At 34.9% G+C, this 23183-nt stretch overlaps 1 protein-coding gene and 1 pseudogene across 3 annotated transcripts in view; one reads left to right on the top strand and one right to left on the bottom strand.

Moving 5' to 3' along the window:
• The window catches only part of LOC113048471 (B-cell receptor CD22-like), a 1131192-nt gene that overhangs the window by 535621 nt on the left and 572388 nt on the right, over window positions 1-23183 (bottom strand). The gene's annotated exons all lie outside the window — the stretch shown is intronic.
• LOC113048514 (neural Wiskott-Aldrich syndrome protein-like) lies at window positions 3413-21688 on the top strand (annotated as a pseudogene).

Here is a 23183-nt window from a genome sequence, read left to right as displayed (position 1 = left end):
AAATGAGTCTGGTAGGGATGGGTAAACAGTACTGCTGTAATACAACATTCCATGTGCAATGCATATTTTGACATCAGTGTAAATTCATAGTGCCATTCCAAGCATATTTTGTAACCATAATAGTGATGACTGTTCATGTTTATAAGTAAAAACAATGAGTCAGTTATGAGATGAAATTATCAAAATTATGACAATTTTTTTTAATCTAAATTATGAGACACAAAGTCAAATTATAGGCAGAAAAAAAATGAATATACAAAATATAATAATTATGACACACTACATGAATTTATAAGATGAAATAAATATGATCTAAAAAAAGAAAATGTAAAAAAATCATACTTCTTTTCTCGTAATTATGCTTTTTGCTATCTCATAATATTGACTTGTCATAAATTTTACTATTTTATCTCACAATAATGTCATCATTTTGACTTTTTGTGTAATTCTTTTTTAGATAAAACATAATTAAAACAGAAAATGTTTTATGGCATTTAAAATTTAGACATCTTGTAATTTTGACTCATAATTATAACTTAATATGTCATCATTTGACCTTTTTGTCAACTATTTTTGATATAAAACATTAATATTATCCTATAAAAAATAGAATTTTATCTCAATTTTGATTTTGACTTTTATTTTGTAATTTTGATATTTTATGTCATAAATTTTTTATTACTTACAAGGTCAAAATTATAAAAGAAGTCATAATTATAACCAAAAATTCAGATTTTCTTGTCATTTTTTTATTTGTCATAATAATGAATTTTTATCTCATAATTCCAACTTCTCATGAATTCAACTTCTTATGTCATAATTTTTGAATTTTGAATTTTTTGGAATTAATTACATCACTTTTCAGTTTAATGTCATAATTTGACACAAGTTGAAATTAATGTGGCTTCTATGTTTAGAATTTTGTCTTCTCTCTCACTTTATCTCATAATTAGGTAAAACATTATAAGGTAAAAAAAAATGTTAGCTTTAATGCACTGTAAATCGCTTTGGATAAAGTGTCTGCTAAATGCATAAATTTTATTTTACATTTCATTATGACTTTTTATGTCATAATTATAATAATTAACTAAAGCCTTCCAAAGACTTCCACATCTGGAGTATAACAATGATTTAAGTCTCATCAGCAGAAATGCACATGTTCATGATCCAGAGGTCTGTTGACATGTCTGTTTCAGATTATAAAACACACACTGCTGCTCACATCACCTAATTGCCACTTAAATGTGGCATGAATACTGGATGTGTGCTGGACGGTAGCTAACAGCTGGGTTTCATAAGCATACTTGCTGCATAATCTAATACTGCAGCGATTCAGCTGAACACATTCAGCTTTTGTCTGGCCAAAACTATCGGTTGTCAGCATAACACATGCAGCAAATATTATGCTCACCCACAATCGGTCCTCAAATAGCACAAGGAAACATGCAAAGGTGACAACTTGAAGAGACAAAAACAGTGGAAAGTTGCACGGGAGACCTGAATTGCAGAAGTGAGAAGATACGTGTGAAAGGTTAAGAGAGATATGGACACATGCAACACTTATATGATTTTGATAAGGAGTTCTTATCATCCTCTGTGTCAATGTCAATAGGTGTGTGTTACAGAAAATGGTAATCGCAAAGCAGGCTGAACCCTCACTTTCAATGAAAACATGATCTCAACTGGCTGTGTATTAGATTATTTTAAAATTTCTTTGGTTCATTTTTTTATTTAAACTGTAAATTGGATGGTTTATTTTATACCACATTTAATATGGAATTGTAAATGAAAGCGATTTGAGGTGGAGTAAAATTGTTTGGTTACAGAATATGAGGTTAGAGTCCCTAATCAGACATATAAAAGTCAATTTGTAAGATGACAGAATTAACTACAGTTTAATTGTGTCAATTAAAAAAAAAAAGATATGGGAAAAGAATGTTTTAGAAATTGGTTGAACAAAAAAAAGACATACCTGAATATATGTTTTCCATTCCTTTCTTTTGGCATAATCAGTTTTTAACCCACTGACTCTCTCTCTGTGTGTGTGTCGCTCATCTAACTGGTTTTTCAGGTTTCTGTCTGTTTACCTCACTGCTCAACATGTTTGGGAGTGACTAAATTCAAGCAGGAACTGGAAAAACTCCGAAGTGTTGACGGCCTGCTAATATTTTCACCACATCAAACCTTATACCCAAAGCTTCACAATCAACATAGCTGAGGAGTTTCTGTAAATTATTACATTAACTTGTCATAAAGCCTCCTGATGTCAAGATATTACCTAAGACGAAAGAACAGACTGGCTACATTATTGTTTAAAATGTTTAATGTGGTCCAATCAGAAGACACATCCATAATTTTGTTGTACCTTTAACATATTTAAGAAACACTCTACCAAGAGACAGACTGTCAGTGCTAAGAAGGTGCAAAATAATTTCAAGTGGCTATTTTGTAATTAGGAGCAATTGTTTTTTTTGTTTTTTTTATTGTTGTTTGGTTATTTTTTTTTGCCCAAAGAGGCCTTGTAAGTCACATTCCTCCTCTAATTTAGCTTGGCTTTATTGTTGTGGACTCTTCATTCTTTTATTTTCTTTTTCTTTATTTTTCTTTTGCACTATTGTTGTTTGTATAAGAAGCCTGCTTCAAACCGTATTATTGCAGCGCTAAAAATATTTTTTTAATTACTTATAATTAAAAAAAAACACTCCCACTTGATCCACGTCATGACTCCGCCACACTGCGCTTCTTTGTGAAACTGCGTTTGACTGCGTTAATGCCTTGACTGCGCTTTATAATGTCTAATAACCAACTAATTTTTGTTTTAAAAGCATTTAAGTGACTATTTCACGTTATAAGTAGACTAAACACGATATGAATCCTACTATAGCGAAGGCTTTAACTCATTAACTCATGTTAACGTTGCTTGGTAACCTTCCGAGAGCGTCTAGTCACGTAATTCCTTCAATTATTCATAGGCCACGCCCCACACCTCTCGGATTCGCCAGATCACCAGCGCTCAGACCAAAGCCGCTCCTCGTCGCATTAGATGTGGCTACTCATGGAACGCAAAGGCAACGTCGTTAATTATTCATAAGCTACTCTTTCGCCGTATGGGATTTGTAATTCGCCGCGTTTCACTGTCATGCGCATCGGTGGCAGTGCCATGTTGGATCGAAAGCTCGGTGCACAGGAGTTCAGATGAAACTTTAGAGTCCCAAGACGACGTTGGAATAACCAAACGAGGATTGCGTTTTATTTCTGAGACACAAGACCTCTCTCAACCACCACCGGCCGAACACAACAGGCCTGGATATGAGAGCCTTCGGTCCAAGCGGCGGTGAGTTAGAGATCAATGAACACGTATTTCTGTTGAACACTTCCTGATCACAAGTTCACACCCATCGGATTGTCAAAAATGAGCGGTCCACCTTCACACAGGAGGCCTGGGATCAATATCGGCTCCATTCTTCTCACCCCCGCAGAAAAACGAAGTGCTTTTCAACCACCTGGGCAAGAAATGCACGGTAAGTTCTCACGCATTTGCTTGATTTCTTTCCCGGTAGTGTTTGTTTGTATGTTACAACTCGATTCAGTGTACTAATGATTCCACGGAATGTATCACTTGGATAATCCATTTCACGAAATCAGAGATACATTGTATCCAATTGTTAAACGACCGACGCATGTGTCTGACAGTGTTTCTGGTGCAATGCATGCTTTTAAAGTTTCAGGTGAACTTGTGTGAGGTTTTCAGACTTTTTGACAAAAAATATGATTACCTCCCAAATAAAATATATGACGGCTATATATTTTCCATAATCACTCATATATATATATATATATATATATAGTATATATGAATATATATATATATGAGTCAGCGTTTCATGACATCTTTTAAATAACTCTCGAAACGTTAAGTGCTTTATTTTCACCTTCGCAGTTGTTTAATGTAAAAAAGACCTTCATAATAGGGTTGCCAGGTTTTCATAAAAAAACACCCTAATTACTACTCCAGACTTGTCCAAGTATACCCCCAGTCGAGTTTCAGGGGGGTACCTAGTTAATTTTAGCACTCCAGGATAAATATCATGTTATTGAGTCGCTTCAACCCGCGTTACATGAAAAAAATCAACCCGTTACGACAGGGTTAAAGTACCTAATTCGCGGGATAACCGCGGACTTGGCACACACACAGCAGTAGGCGAACTTGATTAGGCGGTGTAAGCATATTGGCTCATGCATTTATGTTCCTCTCACAGCTTTGATTTTATGGCAGAATAATCCCGTCCACCTGACAGCACCTCATAAAATTCTTCCTTTCCTCTGATTGTTTCAGTCTCAACGTCAAATAGTCCTGGTTTCAATATCTATACATTAACCACCTTACATTTCCAGTCTTATGCTATGTGTACAGTGATAATAAGCAGCCTTTTCATAACTAAGACTCATTGGAGGAAACTGTTGTCACTGTTGGGTGTGTCTGTTCAAACTATCAATAATGTGTAACCAAATATTCAAAATTGGGAGGAGCAGGTGGAAAAGACATTGAATGTTTGGCTGTTATGGCCTACATTTGTGCAATTCTATGCACATTTCTCAAATTTTAAGTAACATTTGCCGTATAAAATTGTTCATTTTGAGACTAACCCTAGGCACAATGACCATCTTGGTCACATTTATTGACCGACAATCTCAAAATGACTATAGAGTTGGTAAATGAATCAGTCCTGATGATTTAGGCTATTTGTTTATGGGTCAAAATGAGACGTCCCATTTTGGTGTCCGCTTCAAATAAAAGCAATTTTATATACATCGGTAGAGTGTCTACTTTAATGTAAAATTTTATAAAATGTAAAAATGTGTTTTATTCATTTATGTAAAAATGTAAATAAAAAATAAATAAATGGGGGGGAAATTATAAATAATTAAATGTACTTATCGAAATATATAAAAGTAAAAAAATTTAACATTTTTTTTTTCTTCTTTTTTTACATAAAAAAAAAAATATGGGTAAAAAAAGTGGTTTGAAGGATAGTAGACTATAAAATTAAAACACATTATAATATAAAAAAAAACAATTAAAGCTGTATTTAATTTGTATTTATATATTTTTGATGCTCAAATAACTTTATCATTTTGACCCTTGTTAACCATAAGTTGCACCTTTCGATTTTGTAGCGATAGTTGATGGTAACCTTTTTGATCTCTAGTTTAATAGACAGACATGTTTAATCAATCAGTGTCATCAGATTTCTCTCGGCTGTTGTTGCGTAACATGGAGTTTTTTTTAACTGGGTTTTTATTTGGGTAATGTTTAGTCCAGTGTCACGTGCTGGCTCTCGCTCACCTGTGCGTTTGTAGTTCAGTCTGTTTCCTCATTCCACTACGTTCCCTGTTGTGTTCCTACACGAAAGTCGTGTTCTTAAGATAGCGATAACTAAGCTTCTCTTTTCACATGAGGGCACCTGGGTTTCCAAAGTGCCTTGTTCCTCCGTTTAAAACTGGAGTCGCTGGACTTGTTGCCCAAAATTCATAGATAATCTCGCATGACATGAGTCCTTTACGTACTTTACATTCCTGGCGGCGTTGGATGGTGACACATCTTATCAAAAGCTTGCGATATCAAGGCTTAGAGTCACCTTTAACATTGATTATGAAAGTCTTTTCACATTCTAACGGACGTGTTGTGGCATGATTGAAGCGGGTGTGTTGTCCACATCTCTCTGAGGATTCAGTTCACTTGCTGTGAATCACAGAACCATGATTTGTGACCTTTCTTGTTTTTCTTCTCTTCTGCCAGCGGTTTTGGGAGCTTTTGCTTCATGGTGCTCACACACCGACTGGATGCAGTGTTAGTTTTAGAGCAGGACTGCTCGATCAGCCCACCGTGAGGATGTGGTCCGGTGGGCCTCGGTGGTTTTCTGCTGCTGATGGCAGTATGTGGTTCTCCTCCTGCATGTGAATGTGGGGGGGGTTGGAGAACCAGTCCTCTCAGGTAGTTCCTGCTGGCCGGGTTTCTGTCATTTTTGGTTGTTTGAACCCTGAGGACAGCTACAAATCTCTTCGTTTGAGTGTGTAATGAATAGAATTTGATAATAGCATCGATCAGGGGTCTCCAATCTCGGGAGTTCAGCCCAACCCTAATTAAACACACCTGAAGCAGCTAATCAAGATCTTACTACGCATCCAGGCAGGTGTGTCGAGGCAAGCGACACCCCGGCAGAGATTCTTCAGCTTTCACCCTCAATTTTATCCTTTCAGTGTGAGTTTTTCAATGTCCAGATATATAAGAGTGGGGTGGCTGATGGACGAAATAATAATTTGTACATATTTGTAGAATTGTAATAGCTTCCCCGTCAGAGCTAGTTATAATTAGTTTTTCACTGTATACTTCATTTTTTAACTCGCATCTGTTTGTTAATTTGCATCGGGCTATTTAGATTATTAGGTTATTGATTGGTTTTTGATGCAAAAATAACTAACCCCTTGCTAAAGTATAATGACATTAAATTATATTTATTGATTAAATTATTTACTTATTGAATTTATCGATTCTTATTATTTACAAGTTATTGTAGTACTCATCCAAAGTGTCTTTTTATTTTATTTATTATTTTTTGCATAAACACAAATTTCTGTTATGTATTACTTTATGTATAATTATGTAGCTTTATTTTAAAATGTGATAGACATTTTTTATTATTTATTAAACTCATATTACTTATTTTTTCATTAGTTTTATGTATTATTTTTAAGTTTAAGATATGTAATTATTTGAAACTCACCATGGCTCACCAAGGCTGCAGTTATTTGATGAAAAATACAGTAAAAACAGAAACTTTAATTTTTTTTTATGTAAAGTGTAATTAATTCCTGCACAGCTCAGACTTCAGTGTCCTTCAGAAAGCATTGTGATATGCTGATTTAATCGTCTTATTATTACATTGATTAACTTTCCTTAATATTTTTGTGGAATCGGATACTTTTTTCAAGATTCTTAGGAAAGTTAAAAAGAAAAGCATTTATCGAAAATATATATTAAAAAGTTGTAAATTTTTGAATGTCTTTACTGTCACATTCGTTTTGTATAATGTCTCTTTTCTTTGCTGTATGATCATCAGTGATGTCATCAGTGATGTCATGCATGAATACATATAGGCTACATTACATCACCAGATTTCTTCCGGAGGTCATTTCCGCTAGCCGCAGCTAATAATGAGCGAGAAACTGTGAGATAACATCACACACACTCGGATCGGATGGATGCCGCTGACTTTGAGTAATGACTGAAATGAACTGATAATAGGCGGCAGCTTCATTCAGCCAATGAGAGCGCAGAAGCCCCTCTCGCTGTGTGTGTGTGATCCTACTGTGTCCCTGTAAACCTTCCTCTCGCTTTTATCTTTGTGTGAGTCTGTAGCAGCTCGCAGGCCTGACTCTATTGGCTTTGCTGGTCCTCTTTGATTATGTAAATCATCTGGCCCGTCCCGAGGATGGATGCTGATTGTTAATTCCTGAAAGTGGCTGTTTGGCGAGGACCTCTTCATGTGTATTGCAGCTATTCACTTAAAAGTGCTGCTGGGAAGTTTGGGATTACATCACTGTCACAAACTCAGTTTTTAAGAGTAGCCGGCCTGTACTTTGTGGCTTTTCTCTATAAATATTGACTGGCTCTTTTGTTCTGATTCCTCTCAGCGGGTTCGTCTCGGGTCAAACCTTGATTTGTAAACTCAGATGCATGCGTTGGTTTCATCTCGGGTGTATCCTTGTTTTTCCTCGAAAGCGACATATTGTGGGAAAGCAGACAGTCCAGGATTTTGTCTTTCACTTTTCAGTGTTTGTTCAGTCCTTTATTAAAGCTAAACTGGAAAAACCGGTCATTTTGTGGAAGCTTATTTCCAACATGGAATAAAAAATAAAAAGATCATTGCGACCTTTTCTCATGATTATGACTTTATATTTCATAATTCTGAGTTTGTGTTTCTTGCAAGTCTGAGAAGAAAAGCCACAACTGTGAAAGAAAGCCTTTATTTATTTATTTTATTGTATTCCTTTTATTCCATAAACTAAATTGCAACTTACAGTATCTCATAATTTTTATTATTTTTATTCCATAAAAAATAAGCTCACATTTTCTTCTCAAAGAGAAAGTCTAAATTGTGAAAGTCGTGATTACCTTTTTTTTTTACTCTTTTATTCCCATAAATTAAAATGGTAATTGCAACTTTTTATCTTACTTTTTTCACAGAATTGTAAGATGTTACCGCAATTCTGAGAAAAGTCTGAAATATGATTATTTTGTTTTATTCTTTTTTTTCTCACAGTTCACTTTTTGTCCTCACAAGTGATAATTAACATCAGACAATTTAGACTTTTTTTTCTGAGAAAAAAATGCTGAGATTTGTTTTTTTTCTTCTGAGATATAAACAATCTATGCTCACAAATATATAAGTCATAATTAACTTTTTTATTCCTATTTTATTTATTTTATTTCATTAAAAAATAAAGAAAAGTAATTGTCACTGTTTATCTCACAACTGACTTTTATTTTTCAAAATTCTGAGTGCATATATCTTTTTTTTGTGTGTTTTTTTTTTTCAGAATTTTTGTAATGCTATTGATATCACAATCAAGAACTCATTAACACATGACCGCAAACATTTATATATCTATCTAATATTCAGAAACTTGGTTCAATCTAGCTATTATGATAGTTTACGTATAAAAGGTGAACTACCAAAACTCTTCCGTAGAATTTAGTTCTTTTTGTATTATACATACATGCTGGATTTAATTCTCTAATTCTTGGTCATGTAAAAAATGATCTTTGATCATGAGCTGTGCTTTTTGCCGAAGAGGTTGGACTGCAGTGGTAATGTGTTCATTCCTCTAGATTAGTCTGAGAGAGCGTGAGCGTCTTCTTTCTCTGGTGTTGTGACTGGTGGCTTCGTGAGGAGACTATCAAAGGCATCGTGTGTTGGGCGTCTTTCACTGTGGTCCTCCTCGCTCACATCCGTCATGAGGTGTTTGCCCTGTGAATGACCACCGCAGTTCAACGCCACAGTTTGTGGTAGTTTCATAGGATTAAAACTTTAAAATTGAGCACTTGTTGTGAGCTTTATAGAACATGCATGTATAAACCAGTCATCTTCACTTTTAAAGCTTTTATCATTGTGAAATGTATACTTGGGCATCTGTTTACACGGAAGTTAATGTGACCCTCATAAACAGGTGCAGAATGACATCTCCGTTACAGATTTGTAATAGTTCTGCTGTTTGTCTTCTGTCTCTGCAGAGTTTGTGTTCAGCCGTGGTGCAGGTCTATGGAGCAGACAGAAACTCATCCTGGGTGAAGAAGTGCTGTGGGGTGGCCTGTCTGGTGAAAGACAACCCTCAGAGATCTTACTTTATCAGGGTGTTTGATATGAAAGTAAGTCAACCGACGCTCCATGTGGGTCAGATGTCTTTGAGATACCTCGGGGCTAGGGGTGGACTATGTGGAAAAAAATATCATAGCACAGTTTTCTTTTCTTTTTGAAATCTCACAAATCTTTGTCATGTTGGTTTTACTATTTTGCAAGTTGTTTGAGCGTTACAGCCAAACTAATTTCATAACTATTAAATTCAATGTGGGCCAGCAACTGTTTGGTTACCCACATTCTTCAAAATATCTTCTTTTGTGTTCAGCACAAGAAATAAATTAATACAGGTTTGGGACAACGTGACAGTGAGTAAATAATGACAGAAATTAAATTTTAGGGTGATCTATCCCTTGACGGTAATGACAGTAGACTGCATGTTTAATAGGTGTACTGTCCCTTTAAGACCTTCACGTATGTATCTAATACAGACACACATACTGTATGTTTTTCTCTCAACTGTTTACTTTCACTTTAGACATAACCAACTGAGTCTAAATGTTTTAACAGTATTAGCTCAAAAGAGAACTTGGTTCAATAATTAGGTGCTGTTTGACAGGCTTTAGCGAACTTAAGAAATGCCTCCTGACCTCAGACCTGTTTTAAACACTTTATATCATTTATAAGAAATGGCAAGCTCAATGAGAAAAATGTACAACAAACAAACTGTACAAAATCAATCCTGTAGTTGGTGTAAAGCCCACTTTGAAAATCGATGGGATCATATTGTCTACACTCGCTGTTGAATAGGACATTACAGACTAACCCATATAATATTATTTTATATTAAACTTATTTATTATTTACACTCTTTTATATTTCATTCATGTATTGTTTAAATTGTTCATGAAGTAGAAGAAATATTATAAAAGTATCTTTATTTATAGATAAATTTTTATTTATTTTATGAATATCTTGTATATAAAATATATATATTTTAAATATATATGTTCGCACATGTTTTTATACATGTGTATATACTTTTTTTTTATTAAGTAATATAAATCACATTTTATTTATTAATTTATATGCATATTATTTATTAATTTATATGCATATTATTTATTAATTTATATGCATAATATTTCAATATTTAATTCATTTTATGAATTTATTTTACTGTATAAATAAAATCTTTATTCATATAAATAAAATAATCTAACATTTCACACATGGAAGTCATGTTTCTCTTAGTATTAAGGAAACGGTTTCTTCTTCTGCTTTGACAGGAGGGAAAACAATTGTTTCATCAAGAGTTCTACAACAACTTTTCAATAAACTTCTCCAGGCCATACTTTTTCACCTTTGCTGGAGATGTAAGTACTTGGATGCCCTTTGTGTTTTTCAAACAGTCATGCTGTATGCTTGTACTTCCCCTGTCATGGACACAGACCGATAAAGTTTGTTAAAATCAATGTTAACATGAAATTGAATCTTATTACGCATGATTCATCCATGCACTTTATCCTCAAAAAAAAAAAAAGTCTTTGTAATCCTTCATTAAAATGTAGATTTATTATTGTTTTACTCTAAAATGTGCTGCATTCAAAAGTTAAATGAGTTGCAAATGCTGTTTTGTTTAAGTGAATCAGTGCAGGGGTTTTTCATGTTGGAATAACTCTTCTGAATCATTTGTGTTTTGATTAATGACTTCTAGTCTGTCTGCAGTGTATATAAAGCATCTTTAATGTGCATTTGTCCTCAGACGTGCCAGATCGGCCTCAATTTTGCCAGTGAGGAGGAAGCCAGGCGATTCAAGTCTGCTGCCAATGAACTTCTGATTAAAAGAGGGAGGAAAACCGGTAAATTCAGCCGCATATCAGCCTGTATCTGTCCTCCACTTCATGACAAACTCTGTCTATGTATTGTGCTGCAAAGACATAATTTGGGTTTCTTCCGGCATGACTCAGTTGCTCCTTTTATCTACTTCTGTCACTCTTTCTTTACTGCTATTTCCCGCTCTCCCAGTGTGTTCTTCCTAACCAAGGCTCCTCACACAGTTTCTTCGTCTGTTTGTGCCACGTCTTGCTGTTTGATGTCTCTAGGTCTGCTTCTGATTAGCTCTGCTCTTTAACCACTTCCTGTCTTTGTGTCGACTGACTCAGCAACTTTTCCTTGGACAAGGAGAGCATTGTGCATTTGAGTATTTTCCAGTGCACTTCCAACTAATAATAAACAACTTCTGATCTTTCCTACCAGCACTAGATTGATCCTAAACCTCCCCTTCCTGCTCTTTCACTAATAAACCTCACATTTTAAAATCAGGTGGTGGTGAATTAAGTAGTAATGGTTATCTTAATTTTGTCTTGCAGAAAAAAGACGTGACCCACCTAATGGTAGGTTGTTTACTAATGAATTACATTATTTGTTGATAGACTGAGCTTTAAACATGACTGACAAAGTTTATGATTTAAAATGTATTTATTTCTCCACACAATTTGAAGATATGCGCTTATTAATACACAACAAATCTTGGATAATCAGGTTGCAAAAGAAATGTGCAAGTTGCATCTTGCAAAAAAAAAAAAAAAACCTTTGCAAAGAAATTGAAATTATTTTTTCCTTGAGGTAAAAAGGTCATTAAAATTTTGTATTGACAGTTTGGCCCAAAATTCTCATTACTATTAAATAACATTATTCAATTCAATAAATACAATTCTGCCATTCTGTATAGCTACGCTTAATATTTGCTAATAGTTTTCCTACAATTCACCGCATAGTTTAAAATGCACATAAGCAAACATTGAGCAAATGCAATTTCCAAACTTGCACACCATCCCCCTTGTGTGCTGTTGCTCAAAACTTGATCTACACAGTGGTGATGGTCTTGTAACTGTAAGGCCCCCAGGAGCCATCAACATTCCACCCAACTAACGTATGTTAACAGTCCATTTCTCCGCTTTACCATTCACCCCAGAGGCAAAAAAAAAAAATCCAGCAATACTGGAAAATCTGGTCACTTCCATCCGTCTTACAGACAAGCAATGCTGAAGCTTTGGAATAACATGTTTCAGCTATTCAGCCGTGTAGAAGCAGATAAACTGGATTTGGATTTCAAATATCTGCTTCTTTTTAATGAAAGAAGATTATTTTGCATGTGTAAAGGTGCTGTTTCAAGTGAGCCAAAAGTGCATGATCGAGTGACCTATAGGTGATTCATGGATACATGATCTCCTGACATGTGTCTGATGTCTGTGGATGAACAACACGACAAATATTAGACCTCTTCTATTTGAGAGGATTTTCTCTGCTGGTTATATAAATTTACTCGGTTTACTCGGATCAACAGGGGTTTTCCTTCTCATAATTTCGTGCCACACACTTATAGAACAATTATAGGTTTGTAAACATTCAGGATGCGCGGGCATCATGGTTGCAGAAAACCTGGGAGCGAATAGCCTTTACGGATGGAGAATTAAACGGATACAGTATAAAATTGTAAGGTTTGAAAAGATTGCAGATTATATTGATTAGATGTCATTTTCAAAATGTTCTCTGCATATTACAAGAGCTTGCCACTAAGCGATAATCACTGTTATTCAATTAATTTGACGCTAGATAGTGGGATAGTCTTACAGGTCTGGAATAAACAAATAATAAAAAAAGTACATTTTTATAATTCAAAATTCGGACTATTCTCGCAGTTCAGAATGAAAAAACTTTCTGTGTTATAAAGTCTGAATTTGGATATATAAACTTGCATTTGCGATGAAAAAAAGTCAGAATTATGTAAAAATGTTAATAGTAAGGTTTGTAGGACATCATTGAACAGCAAATATGAATTTTATGTAGGCGTATTATTTATATCAAATGTATGCTTTAAAAGTAGCGTAATCGTAGCAGTTTTCATCCAAAATATGTCCATTTAAACGTCAGCATTTCGTTTCAAATGGCATCTTTTGACGACAGTGTTCTAAAAAAATTATTTGCATTCCAATCTTGACATCAAAAGGCACAAAAATATATATATTTTTATCTTATTTCATGGATTTTACCCGTTTACTTCCACTTGTTTCCAGTGTTTTTCTGCAAACACTATCCGCACGCGGCTGCAAGTGACGTAACTGTGACGTCTATGCTAAATTGGTATATATTCATCTAGTACTGACATTCATTTTGGTATGATTAGCGCCCTCTGGCTGCGTGGAGGGAAGTGTAGCGTGTCCTCATCACACCGTGCTTGGAAGAACCTGAGAGATTTGCAGCAGCTTATTGCTGGGTTTAACGGTTATGTAAAATCCAGCGGGGGTGTATAATTTGCCGGGATTAAAAAGAGGCGGGTCTTTATGTCCCTTCAAATGCTGGCAGAGAACAGCAAGAGCAGCCTGACCAGACCCAGTTGTGTCGTGGACATCTGCATGCATTCAGAGATGATGTTCTGCACTACCTTTTTGTCAGCGCCGACTGATGAGATACTAGATGAGGCTTCAGATTTGGGAGGTTGCCTGGCTCCCCTGCAGTGCCTCGTCCTCCCACAGGACGAGCTGTACTGTCCGTTCTCGGACCCCACGGCTAACCTGCGGCACAGCGAGCGCACCTGTGTGGTGATGGGTAAAATCCTCCTGAATCTGGGTTTAGGGGGTGGAGACATTAGCGGACGCTTTAGCCCGTTGTTTTTATTCTCGCCCGCTTGCAATGTCGAACGCGAGGACGCAGGTAGGTTGTGCCCTGAGATGTGGTGAAGTTTCTCTGAACACTTCTACATGATTGGGCGTGGTGTTTTATTGGCCGGTTTAGTCTTAAAGCAGTTTCTTGTGTTCAGTGCATTTAAGAAAGTAAGTGTTATAGAAAGTGCTTGTTTATAGTAATAAAAACAATAAATAAAAAAAACATGTCAGATTTTTCTCTCATAATTTGCATTGATATATAACTCAAAATTAGGACTTAGGACTTTTCTTCTCAGAATTACGCAATTCTGACTTTCTTAGAATTATGAGTTTACATCTCAAAATTGGCTTTTTTGCTATAGTTCTGGCATTTTTGTTTCTGCCACACTAAAAAAAAGGCAATTGTGGCTATCTCAGATGACTGATTTTATTTTTATTTTTTCATGCAAATGCGAGTTTGTATCTCAGTTCAGACCTTTCTTCCCAAAATTGCAAGAATTATCAGACTAAATCAAAATTGCAAGATATAAACTCTTTGAATAAAAGTCAAAATGATGAGAATGGCAAAATTGTGAAATAAATCTGAATTTCCCTAATTAGTTTTTTTTATTGCCTCGTTGGAAGCATGCTTCCACATTTTTATCCCATTACTTAATGCAGAATTTAAAAAAAGAATTTGATTGTTTTCGTTTCAGAACCATCAGGACCTTTAGGACCGACACTTCCGATGGCAACAGTGGACATAAAGAACCCCGAAATCAACAGCCAGCGTTATCAGAATAACACTCAAATGAACAACATCAACCTCCACAGCAACTTCAACTGGAAAGACAAAGGCAAAGGCAAGAACAAGAAGAAGAAAATATCCAAATCTGAAATCGGCACCCCGAGCAATTTCCGGTGAGTTCACTTTTGAGTTCAAAACCACTTGGTTCTGCGCTTCCCTTTCTAGAATTGTTGTTTTTGGCCAGGTATTGCATACACTTCCTTGTGCACTTAACAGTAAAGCTGCTTTATCAAAGCAGAGTTCCTGTTTTTTTCCTGGCCGTTTGCTCAGTACGTTGTGATGGAAAGTGTAATCTGATGGCCACCTGTTTTTAATCTCATGTAACGTATCCCAGACGTGGATAATCTGGACTTTATATTCGAGGAATCATAAAGTCGACTTCCTCAAACATGAACATGTTTATTGATGTACCTTTAATCTCCGTTTTATCTTTATTTGATCAATGCATTTACAGTTTCTCAGCTGTTTTTTATTGAAATGTCTTTATTTTTCCAGGCATGTCGGACACGTCGGCTGGGATCCCAACACAGGCTTTGATGTGAGGAATTGTGACACTGCATGTTTTCATTCATTGCATCTGTTTACATGTTCATCATTTTCTGGGTCACGGGTCACGTCAGGAGATGATTCACAATTGCAAGTCATCTCTTACACAATGTAATTGTAGGGGCTGTATCTTTATAATCCAAAAACAATCATTCTCCCAAAAATCAAGGATCATATTTCAGGTGTTGCGCTGGAGAGTGTGTGTTATATCTGTGTGGCTCCACTTTTTAATTTGAATTTCCCCTGAATGGGAGATTACATAAAGGGGATTTCTGCAGAAGCAATTTTTCATTATCAGAGGAAAGAATTATTAAGCCCTATGCGGTACAGTCATCTGTTTCTGTGGTTTAAGAATATTCTGAAACATCGTGGCCCCCAAAAGTCTTAAGATATCTTAAATGTTATGTTAAAAAGATGTGAATCTCATTGCATTACATAAGAAATGAGCAAACGGGGTGGCTTTTTTCAAACAATACATTTCACAAAAAGAAACTGGTTAGGTTTTCCATTATTTAAAAAATAGATATACTGTTCAAAACGAAGACGAAAAAGTATTATTTTTCTGGTTACTGGAATACACTATTGTTCAAAAGTTTGTGGTCAGTAAAGGTTTCAATGCTCAACAAGGCTGCATTTAATGCACTTCATTTTCTCATTTCTGTGATAAAACAGCATTTATTCAAATATTTTGTAACATTTTAAATGCCTTCACTGTCACTTTTGATCAGTTTAATGCATCCTTGCTGAATGCATAAAAAAAAAATCATACTGACCCCATACTTCTGTATCTCCAGAATTAAAAGCGTGCGTTTAAAAAAGAGAAATACTGTGACATAAGAAGCAGAAGTTAACTCTAATTTTAATTTGATTTGCATTCCATTTTTGTCTCGTTTGTTAACTTTTGTTTGTCTTTTCTCAGTTGAATAATCTGGACCCAGAGCTAAAGATCCTGTTTGACATGTGTGGCATTTCTGAGGCCCAGCTCAAAGACAAAGAGACGTCTAAAGACATCTACGAATTCATTGAGCAGAGAGGAGGAGTAGAGGCGGTCAAAAATGAGCTTCGACGACAAGGTGAGTCCGAGAGTTTGCGTACAATTATCAGGTCTTATTATTACGTATCTAAGCAAACCTTCTCTTATGTTTTACTATAATAAAGTAATGTTTGAATAATTTGTCCTTCAGGACCCCCACCGTGTTGTGGTAGGTCACTTTCCCCATTTTGCATGAGTTTGCAATGAAAAAAAGAACTAACAAAAGGGGCACAACAGTGGCCCAATCAGAAGGCTTGCATCATTACTAAAAGTCTGCTGTGTGCTGAAGCTGTGTGTGTATCTTTAGAGATCATATTTGTAGCCTCGAGTCAAGACCTTAAAACACTCCAAATTCCCAGATCCAGACTGATCCCTGTTCAGGAAACAGGATGAAAAAAACAAAATATATATATGTACAGTACAGACCAAAGGTTTGGAAACATTACTATTTTTTATGTTTTTTAAAGAAGTTTCTTCTGCTCATCAAGCCTGCATTTATTTGATCAAAAATACAGGAAAAAAATTAATATTGTGATTATATTATTACAATTTAAAATAATTGTTTTTATATTTATTATACTTTTAAATTATCATTTATTTCTGTGATGCAAAGCTGAATTTTTAGGATCATTATCACATGATCCTTTAGAAATCATTCTAATATGAGGATTCATTATCAAAGTTGGAAATATTTTAATATTTTTTCAGAACATGTGATACTTTATTGTATACTTTGAATAAAAAGTAAAAAGAAGCTATGTTTTAAAAATATAATTTTTTTATAATAACAATATACACTATGGTCAGTAATTTGGGGTCAGTAATTTTTTTTTCTTTATTTTTATTCAGCAAGTATGTGTTAAATTGATAAAAAGTGATAGTAAAGAAAATCTATTATTAGAATATATATATTATTAGTTTTTTTGTTTTGTTTTTTTTTTTTGAATAAATGCAGTTCTTTTTAACCTTTTATTGATCAAATATATTAGACAGCAGAACTGTTTCCAACACTCATAATAAGTCAGAATATTAGAATGATTTCTAAATGATCATGTGATCGACTGATGTTACATGTGACACTGAAGACTGGAGGAATGATGCTGAAAATTCAGCTTTGCATCACAGGAATAAATTATTTTTTTTAAGTATATTCAAATAGAAAACTGTTATTTTAAGTTGTAATAATATTCCACAATATAACTGTTTTTTTCTGTATTTTTTAATTAAATAATTGCAGGCTTGATGAGCAGAAGAAACTTCTTTCAAAAACATTAAAAATAGTAATGTTTCCAAACCTTTGGTCTGTACTGTATATATATAAGCGACTTTAATGCAGTCTTGAAGTCTTAACCACAAGATCAACACTCCAACTCTGGTCAGATGTAAGAAGAACATTTCTTCTGTTTTACTCACTGCTCACAGCTCAGATTTCCCCAGTCCGACTTATTCTTCAGAGTCAGCATTAGTGTTCGCCCTGGTTTGCTGGAATTATTTCAGCTGTGAGCAGCAGCCAGAATGAACACCGTGCATGAGCTGCTACAGCTGCTGACGAATTCAGGAACCCTGGAGTCAAACTTCTGTTTCTAAATTGACTTTGGCTGCATTAGCGAGTGTTATTGGATGTTAATCATTTACCACATTGTTTAGGTGGGCAATATGGACAAAATATAACTGTAACCCAAGTGTATATGAGTAACTGTAATGCAAGTAAACAAAAATTAGAGGTTAAGCTTTTTTTGAGGTTATGAAATTAATATATTTGAGCAAGGATGCATTATTTTCTATTTCCATTTTTTTTTTCTATCCAGCAAGCAATCTTGAAGAAAACATTACTCTCTGTTTTCAACACCGATAATAATAATGTTTCTTGAGAAGCTAATCGTTATATTAGAATGCTTTAAAGAAGCATGTGACTGAATAAATCACAGGAATATATTACATTTTTAAAAATGTAAATATACCAAGAATAGTTATTTAAATCGCTAGCTTTAATGATTGTTTCAATTAAATGTGAGCATAAGATGCTGCTTTCAAACGCATGAGAAAATCTTGAATATCGCATATTTAATTTAGCTTTAAATAAAACAGATTATTGTTTCTATCTGTTTAATAGCCATGTATTAATGCCTGATTTTGTAAGGTGATTTATCTTCTAATCTAATTTATTTTCTCTTATTATTTGGAGCTCGAATTACCCAAACCAGAACATAAAAGTATTCATTAATTATAAATGATCCTCATATTCTTTGACTTTAAGTTAAAAAACCTTCAAAATAGTCATTCTGAGTGTTCTGAATCCGACTTCTGTGATTCTAAGCTACTATGTCTTAATAGCAACTTTGTTGAAATGTTTTGCATGAATCCATGTTTTAGCTGTGTTTACCGTAACGCAGCATTCTGTTATGTCTCTACAGCACCTCCACCTCCACCCTCAAGAGGAGGACCTCCACCTCCCCCACCTCCCTCCAGAGGCCGAGGAGCACCGCCTCCACCTCCGCCGTCAAGAGGGCCCACCTCTGCTCCTCCTCCACCTCCTCCCTCCCGAACAGGATTTGGAGCACCACCACCTCCTCCCCCCAGCAGAGGGCCTGGGACTGCTCCCCCACCACCTCCTCCACCCCAGCCTGCCTCCTTGTCTCCACCAGCCCCTCCTCCTCCTCCTCCTCCATCATCAGTGGGCGGGGCACCACCACCGCCCCCACCTCCTCCTCCGGGACCCCCTCCTCCCGCGCCTCTGCTATCAGACGGAGATTCTGGGGAGGTGCCGGGGGGTAAATCCGCACTCCTGAGCCAAATTCGAGATGGAGCGCAGCTGAAGAAAGTGGACCAAAATAACAAGCCCCCTGTGTCCGCTGGAGGCCGTGACTCACTCTTAGACCAAATACGACAGGGCATTCAGCTTAAAAATGTAAGTAGAGCCTCTTTTTTTTTCTCTTTTTTTAGCCAGTGAGAAATTCGGGAGGGGAATATTTTTGTAGTGAATGATTATCAAGTCATGAACACAAACATTTGAGTTCTTAACACACTTTTTTTTATTATTATTATAATTATGTATTTTTACACTATTGTTTAAAAGTTTGCGGTTAGAACTTTTTTAATAATTTTTTTTTAAACAAATGAATACTTTTATTCTGCAAGGATGCATTAAATTGATCAAAAATGACAGTGAAGACATTTAAAATGCTACAAAAGATTCTGATTTTTAATGCATGCTGTTTTATCACAAAATAAGAAAAAAAAGATTTCTAAATATATCATAAATGTTTCTTGAGCAGATAATCAGCATATTATAATTATTTCTAATGCATCATGTGACACTGAAGACTGGAGTAAATCAGTAATTCAGCTTTGATCACAGTAATAAATTACATTTTAAAACATTCACACAGAAAACAGTTGTTTTAAATTATAATAATAATTCACAATATTACTGTTTTTACTGTATATTTAATCAAACAAATGAAAACCTGGTGAGCTATATATATATATATATATATATATATATATATATATATATATATATATATATATATATATATATATATATATATATATATAATTTTTTTTTTTTTTTTTTTTTTTTTTTCATTAATAATTCTAATGACACCGAACTTTTGAATACTAGTGTATTCTAGTGACCAGAAATATTATGTTAATTATCTAAAACATTATATAATATAGTGAAATCTGTTTCAGATATTTAGGTCAGCTCTCTCAACCATAAATAATAAAATTACCAAAAATAAATTAAAATTATTAGTGCATGTTCTTTGTAGAATTCCCTACATTTAGATTTTCTATTGCTTATGCAATTTAATTTATTTGTATGCAGCAATATTAACATCTCTAAGTGCAACGTCTCTCACAGCTTCAGTGTCATACCGAAAATAACTCGTAATTGATATTATTTTTTATTTTTTTTCTCCCCATGCTATCACGAGAACTGCGTGGCATGCAGATGAATAAAACCATTCTGGTCATGTGGTATTTACAGGTACAGGACACTACAGACTCCGCTCCGCCCACTTCTGCCCCCTCATCTGGGATCGTGGGGGCGCTGATGCAGGTCATGCAGAAGAGGAGCAAAGCGATCCACTCTTCAGGTATGTGCAGACCTGAGCTCAGACTATCTTAGGATTGTGTTAGATGTCTTACTTGTTTAAAAAGCAGAAAACTAAACATTCAATCTGTGGTTTTGCAGATGATGATGATGATGATGATGATGAAGATTTTGAGGATGAAGATGAGTGGGATGAATGATGACCAGGGCTGACCAGAAGAACTAAAACACTACATTGCTCTTGACAGTCTAAATCTTATCAAATTGTAATGTAAATGGCCGACCGATTTGCTGTACATTTTTGTTGCCTTCATGCTTTTTTTGTATTAATCTGTGCAATACCTCATTTAATCCGTAAAGGTTTGTCCTGCATCTCCTGTAAAGGTTTTATTTTCCTCTCCTGGATTCACGTGCAATTTTACATCAAGTTTTCTTGATCTGTAGAGTTGAATGTTTTGGGGTCTTTTGTTTTGTTTTCTTTGTGATTTATTTTTTTTGAATGAAATTCGACTCTAAGGAACAAGTTGAGCAAGTCTTTAATATTGATATCAAGACTCAAAGCAAGAACACTATTTTCATGCTTTTCTCTTTCCTTTTCTTATTCAGTTTAACGCTGTTATTTTCTTAGAAACCATATTCAGCCCCAATGCTAATTTGTAAATTTGTTTCGAGTTTCTGTATTTGCACGAATCAAAAAGAAAAAGTGGATAAACGGCGCGATTACAGCGGATATGTTTACACCATGTGTGCTATAGCTACTACGTCAGGACTCTCCTTAAAATTAGATGTGAGGAACACTACACTTATTAGAAATCTTTCTGTTGCATATGCTAGTTTGCATTTTACTGTCATTACAATACATTTTGCGGGCACTTTTTTATTTTTATTTTATTTTATTTTTTTGGTCAGAAATGGTTCAAGTTGGAAATTAATGCTCGTGTGCCATTGGGAGAAAAAAAATGCTGAAGTGGACAGTTCGTACATTCTCAATGTTTTACTAATAACACACTGTGATGGTGTACTAACTCAAGAGTGGCTCTGGTTTGTCTTGACAGTCTGCAATGGGTCGGATCATATAGTTTCACTGTGTTTAGCAGTGTTATTACAGCAATTTCTTTTTCAGTTTTCATCCTCCGTTTAACCAGGGTCGCTTTGCATTGAGACTTGAAACCTTTGAAATGAGGTTGTAAAAGAGTTATTAAAATTGTACACAAATAAATGTTAATATTTGCAGAACCCTTGTGTATTTGGTGGTTTTATTTGATTTAATTTGAGAAACTATACAGTAAATGTGACTAAAACCAGTTTTTTCTAAACCAGGAATACAGTTTTCCCAAGTAGGTGATTCATAAAATGAGTGATTAGAGCAAAGTCAGGGTTTCTGCGGGTCTTAACAAGCCTTAATTAACCCATCCACAAAATACATTCAGTTTTACATTTAAAAAGGTCATTTCTAGCCCCATTTTAATGAGTTTAAAATATACAAACATACAGGGTCCGGATAAGATACTGATGTTCATACAATTAATACTCTGACGTTCCAGCAAATTCAGTTAGATCTTGCTTTTAGAAGGTTAATCTTCTGACTTTGCAACTGTTTTGGTAAGTAGTATTACACAAACCTTATGGCAGAATTAATGATAATTTCAATCGATTATTGAATTAATTGTATTTAATCATTCTTAACAGTCAAATATTTACATTTATACAGACATGAAATGGAGTTATAAATCAATAAGATGAGATCAATTTTTTTTTTTTTTTTGCATTTAAAAACAAGGTACGATTACAACAACAGCAGAAATTACCACTTTTACCAATTGTAATAACAACAACAGAAAAATAAAACCGTGCAAATTTTCAGGTCATTCCCGATACAGAAAACACTGTGGTTTTAAGTTAAACATACCCACATTTAAAGAATTTGTCTTCTGTACAATTATCTTCAAACATTAAATGCCATCTCACCAAACACCTGCATTAATCAGAATTGTTTTCCGAAGGTTGCTGTGATTCCAAAAAGAGCACACACTATCTGTTTACTGATGTTTTTGCTCTGGAGATGGGTTTCTTCTTCTCTCTTACAGTCTGGTTAACGAAGATACTCGGGAACCTCCACCTGCCAAGAATTATAAGGTCAGATCTCCCATTTTCTTCCAGTGTAATCAAATTAATTATATTTATTTATTAAATAAATAACTATTTTGAATTTGAATTTTGTATTTGACCTTCTTGATTGCATATCAATAATACATTATATGCAATCAAAAACAAAATCAAGGTAAGCATTCTGTTTTTGATTTGTTTACCTATTTGAAAATCCTGTGTACTGTTTTTCCATTTTTCATAACACTAGAAGGAATCTGCCTTATCGAGACGTGCAAAATGGTCTCTATTTATAGCAACATTAAGTGTGAGGAATTTGTGGGGTCAGGATGCCAAACCTTGCTCCTGTAGGGCCACTGTCCTGCAACGTTTAGCTACTCAAGGTCTTCAGACTCTCTAGAAACTTCCAGGAGTTTCATGGCGTACTACTGTATTGACAAGATGTTGTACCTCAAAAAAGTACAAGTTTTAGTATAATTAGTGTTTGAGCTAGTTGATTACTCCCCTGTCTAGGACTTGTGGATCCGATCTTCTGTTCCTTCAATAGTTTTCGAGTCTCATTTTCCCAGTATGTTATCAGAGCTTCCCTTCCCATTGTTCAAGTGGGAGTCTTAGCTGTGTGATC

The sequence above is a fragment of the Carassius auratus genome, chromosome 29, assembly GCF_003368295.1.
Source record: "Carassius auratus strain Wakin chromosome 29, ASM336829v1, whole genome shotgun sequence".
NCBI classification, from domain to species: Eukaryota; Metazoa; Chordata; class Actinopteri; order Cypriniformes; family Cyprinidae; genus Carassius; species Carassius auratus.
Note: the sequence above shows the minus strand (reverse complement) of the source record. Positions and strands in the feature narration are given on the sequence as shown.